Raw genomic sequence first — 6,000 nt, forward strand, 5'->3', positions numbered from 1 at the left:
AGGGTTTCCTGCAGAGGTGGGGGGCGGCTCACCATGAGGACAAGGACGCTGGCAGCAGAAATTCTGGGAAGTGCTCCTTGGTGTGAGCCCTCCCAGAGTCCGCCATTAGCCCCACCAAAGAGCTGCGTAGGTTCCAGTGTTGGGTCGCCTCAGGCCAAACAACCAACAGGGAGGGAACCCAGCCCCACCCATCAGCAGACAAGGGGATTAAAGTTTTACTGAGCTCTGCCCATGAGATCAACAACCAGCTCTATCCACCACCAGCCCCTCCCATCAAGAAACTCGCACAAGACTCTTAGATAGCCTCATCCACCAGAGGGCAGACAGCAGAAGCAAGAACTACAACCCTGCAGCCTGTGGAACAAAAACCACATTCACAGAAAGATAGACAAGATGAAAAGGCAGAGGGCTATGTACCAGATGAAGGAACAACATAAAACCCCAGAAAAACAACTAAATGAAGTGGAGATAGGCAACCTTCCAGAAAAAGAATTCAGAATAATGATAGTGATGATGATCCAGGACCTCGGAAAAAGAATGGAGGCAAAGATCGAGAAGATGCAAGAAATGTTTAACAAAGACCTAGAAGAATTAAAGAACAAACAGACATGAAAAATACAATAACTGAAAGGAAAAATACACTAGAAGGAATGAATAGCAGAATAACTGAGGCAGAAGAACAGATAAGTGACCTGGAAGACAGAAAAGTGGAATTCACTGCCACAGAACAGAATAAAGAAAAAAGAATGAAAAGAAATGAAGACAGCCTAAGAGACCTCTGGGACAACATTAAACGCAACAACATTTGCATTATAGGTGTCCCAGAAGGAGAAGAGAGCAAGAAAGGACCCCTGAAAATATTTGAAGAGATTATAGTCGAAAAATTCCCTAACATGGGAAAAGAAATAGCCACCCAAGTCCAGGAAGCGCAGAGAGTCCCAGACAGGATAAACCCAAGGAGAAACATGCCGAGACACATAGTAATCAAATGGACAAAAATTAAAGCCAAAGAAAAATTATTGAAAGCAAAAAGGGAAAAATGAGAAATAACATAAAAGGGAACTCCCATAATGTTAACAGCTGATTTCTCAGCAGAAACTCTACAAGCCAGAAGGGAGTGGCATGATATATTTAAAGTGATGAAAGGGAAGACCCTACAACCAAGATTATTCTACCCAGCAAGGATCTCATTCAGATTCGACGGAGAAATCAAAAGCTTCACAGACAAGCAAAAGCTAAGAGAATTCAGAACCACCTAACCAGCTCTACAACAAATGCTAAAGGAACTTCTCTAAGTGGGAAACACAAGAGAAGAAAAGGACCTACAAAAACAAACCCATAACAATTAAGAAAATGGTCATAGGAATATATATATCGATAATTACCTTAAATGTGAATAGATTAAATGCTCCAACCAAAAGACACAGGCTTGCTGAATGGATACAAAAACAAGACCCACATATAATGCTGTCTACAAGAGACCCACTTCAACCTAGGGACACATACAGACTGAAAGTGAGGGGATGGAAAAAGATATTCCATGCAAATGGAAATCAAAAGAAAGCTGGAGTAGCAATACTCATATCAGATAAAATAGACTTTAAAATAAAGAATGTTACAAGAGACAAGGAAAGACACAACATAATGATCAAGGGATCAATCCAAGAAGAAGATATAACAATTGTAAATATATATGCACCCAACATAGGAGCACCTCAATACATAAGGCAACTGCTAACAGCTATAAAAGAGGAAATTGACAGTAAAACAATAATAGTGCGGGACTTTAACTCCTCACTTACACCAATGGACAGATCATCCAAACAGAAAATTAATAAGGAAACACAAGCTTTAAATGACACAATAGGCCAGATAGATTTAATTGCTATTTATAGGACATTCCATCCAAATACTGAAGATTACACTTTCTTCTCAAGTGCACACGGAATATTCTCCAGGATAGATCACATCTTGGGTCACAAATCAAGCCTCGGTAAATTTAAGAAAATTGAAATCATATCAAGCATATTTTCTGACCACAACGCTATGAGATTAGAAATCAATTATGGGGAAAAAACCGTAAAAAACACAAACACATTGAGGCTAAACAATACGTTACTAAATAAACAAGAGATCAGTGAAGAAATCAAAGAGGAAATCAAAAAATACCTAGAGACAAATTACAATGAAAACATGACGATCCAAAACCTATGGGATACAGCAAAAGCAGTTCTAAGAGGGAAGTTTATAGCAAAACAAGCCTACCTCAAGAAACAAGAAAAATCTCAAATAAACAAGTTAACCTTACACCTAAAGGAACTAGAGAAAAGAAGAGCAAACAAAACCCAAAGTAAGTAGAAGGAAAGAAATTATAAAGACCAGAGCGGAAATAAATGAAATAGAAACAAAGAAAACAACAGCAAAGATCAGTAAAACTAAAAGTTGGTTCTTTGACAAGATAAACAACATTGATAACCATTAGCCACACTCATCAAGAAAAAGAGGGAGAGAGAACTCAAATCAATAAAATTAGAAATGAAAAAGGAGAAGTTACAACAGACACCACAGAAAAAAAACATCCTAAGAGACTACTACAAGCAACTCTATGCCAATAAAATGGACAACCTGGAAGAAATGGACAAATTCTTAGCAAGCTATAACCTTCCAAGACTGAGGCAGGAAAAAATAGAAAATATGAACAGACCAATCACAAGCAATGAAATTGAAACTGTGATTAAAAATCTTCCAACAACAAAAGTCCAGGACCAGATGGCTTCACAGGTGAATTCTATCAAACATTTAGAGAAGAGCTAATACCCATCCTTCTCAAACTCTTCCAAAAAATTGCAGAGGAAGGAACACTCCCAAACTCATTCTAAGAGGCCACCATCACCCTGATACCAAAACCAGACAAAGATACTACAAAAAAAGAAAATTACAGACCAATATCACTGACGAATATAGATGCAAAAATCCTCAACAAAATACTAGCAAACAGAATCCAACAACACATTAAAAGGATCATACACCACGATCAAGTGGGATTTATCCCAGGGATGCAAGGATTCTTCAATATACGCAAATCAATCAGTGTGATACACCATATTCACAAATTGAAGAAGAAAAACCATATGATCATCTCAATAGATGCAGAAAATCTTTTGACAAAATTCAACACCCATTTATGATAAAAACTCTCCAGAAAGTGGGCATAGAGAGAACCTTCCTCAACATAATAAAGGCCATATACGACAAACCCACAGCAAACATCATTCTCAGTGGTGAAAAACTGAAAGCATTTCCTCTAAGATCAGGAACAAGACCAGGATGTCCACTCTAGTCACTATTATTCAACATAGTTTGGAAGTCCTAGCCAAGGCATTCAGAGAAGAAAAAGAAATAAATGGAATACAAATTGAAAAAGAAGAAGTAAAACTGTCACTGTTTGCAGATGACATGATACTATACATAGAGAATCCTAAAGATGCCACCAGAAAACTACTAGAGCTAATCAATGAATTTGGTAAAGTTGCAAGATACAAAATTAATGCACAGAAATCTCTTGCATTCCTAAACACTAATGATGAAAAATCTGAAAGAGAAATTAAGGAAACACTCCCATTTACCACTGCAACAAAAAGAACAAAATACCTAGGAATAAATCTACCTAGGGTGACAAAAGACCTGTATGCAGAAAACTATAAGACACTGATGAAAGAAATTAAAGATGATACAAACAGATGGAGTGATATACCATGTTCCTGGATTGGAAGGATCAACATTGTGAAAGTGAATATACTACTCAAAGCAAGCTACAGATTCAATCAATCTCTATCAAATTACCAATGGCATTTTTTACAGAACTAGAACAAAACATCTTGAAATTTGTATGGAGACACAAAAGATCCCAAATAGCCAAAGCAGAATTGAGGGGAAAAAACAGAGCTGGAGGAATCAGACTCCCTGACTTCAGACTGTACTACAAAGCTACAGTAATCAAGACAATATGGTACTGGCACAAAAACAGAAATATAGATCAATGGAACAGGATAGAAAGCCCAGAGATAAACCCACGCACCTATGGTCAACTAATCTATGACAAAGAAGGGAAGGATATACAATGGAGAAAAGACAGTCTCCTCAATAAGTGGTGCTGGGAAAACTGGAAAGCTACATGTAAAAGAATGAAATTAGAACATTCCCTAACACCATACACAAAAATAAACTCAAAATGGATTAAAGACCTAAGTGTAAGACTGGACACTATAAAACTCTCAGAGGAAAACATAGAAAAAACACTCTTTGACATAAATCACAGCAAGTTTTTTTTTGATCCACCTCCTAGAGTAATGGGAATAAAAACAAAAATAAACAAATGGGACCTAATGAAACTTAAAAGCTTTTGCAAAGCAAAGGAAACTACAAACAAGACGAAAAGACAACCCTCAGAATGGGAGAAAATATTTGCAAATGAATCAACAGGCAAAGGATTAATCTCCAAAATATATAAACAACTCATGCAACTCAATAGTAAATAAACAAACAACCCAATCAAAAAATGGGCAGAAGACCTGAACAGACATTTCTCCAAAGAAGACATACAGATGGCCAAGAAGCACATGAAAAGCTGCTCAACATCACTAATTATTAGAGAAATGCAAATCAAAACTACAATGAGGTATCACCTCACATCAGTTAGAATGGGCATCATCAGAAAATCTACAAACAACAAATGCTGGAGAGGGTGTGGAGAAAAGGGAACCCTCTTGCACTGTTGGTGGGAATGTAAATTGATACAGCCACTAAGGAGAACAGTATGGAGGTTCCTTATAAAACTAAAAATAGAATTACCATATGACCCAGCAATCCCACTACTGGGCATATACCCAGAGAAAACCATAATTCAGAAAGACACATGCACCCCAATGTTCATTGCAGCACTATTTACAATAGCCAGGTCATGGAAGCAACCTAAATGCCCATCAACAGACGAATGGATAAAGAAGATATGGTACATATTTACAGTGGAATATTACTAAGCCATAAAAAGGAAGGAAACTGGGTCATTTGTAGAGACGTGGATGGATCTAGAGACTGTCATACAGAGTGAAGTAAGTCAGAAAGAGAAAAACAAATATCGTATATTAACGCATATATGTGGAACCTAGAAAAATGGTACAGATAAACTGGTTTGCAGGGCAGAAATAGAGACACAGATGTAGAGAACAAACGTATGAACACCAAGGGGGGAAAGTGGCGGGGGGGGCTGGTGGTGTGATGAATTGGGAGATTGGGATTGACATATATACACTAATATGTATAAAATGGATAACTAATAAGAACCTGCTGTATAAAAAAAAAAATTCTTTAAAAAAAGACATTACTACAAACAACTATACACCAATAAAATGGACAACCTAGAAGAAATGGAGAAATTCTTAGCAAGATACAACCTTCCAAGACTGAACCAGGAAGAAATAGAAAATATGAACAGACCCATCACAAGTAATGAAATTGAAACTACGGTTTAAAAACTTCCAACAAACAGAAGTCCAGGACCAGATGGTTTCACAGGTAAATTCTATCAAACATTTATAGAAGAGTTAATACCTATCCTTCTGAAACTCTTCCAAAAAATTACAGAGGAAAAACCACTCTGAAGCTCATTCTACGAGGCCACCATTAACCTGATACCAAAACCAGACAAAGATACCACAAAACAGAAAATTACAGGCCAATATCACTGATGAACACAGCCGCAAAAATCCTCAACAAAATACTAGCAAACTGGGCTTCCCTGGTGGCGCGGTGGTTGGGAGTCTGCCTGCCAATGCAGGGGACGCGGGTTCGAGCCCTGGTCTGGGAAGATCCCACATGCCGCGGAGCAACTAACCCCGTGAGGCACAGCTACTGAGCCTGCGCGTCTAGAGCCTGTGCTCCGCAACGGGGGAAGCCACGACAATGAGAGGCCCGTGCACCGTGATGAGGAGTGGCCCCCAC

Source organism: Balaenoptera acutorostrata, chromosome 2 (assembly GCF_949987535.1).
Source record: "Balaenoptera acutorostrata chromosome 2, mBalAcu1.1, whole genome shotgun sequence".
Taxonomy (NCBI): Eukaryota; Metazoa; Chordata; class Mammalia; order Artiodactyla; family Balaenopteridae; genus Balaenoptera; species Balaenoptera acutorostrata.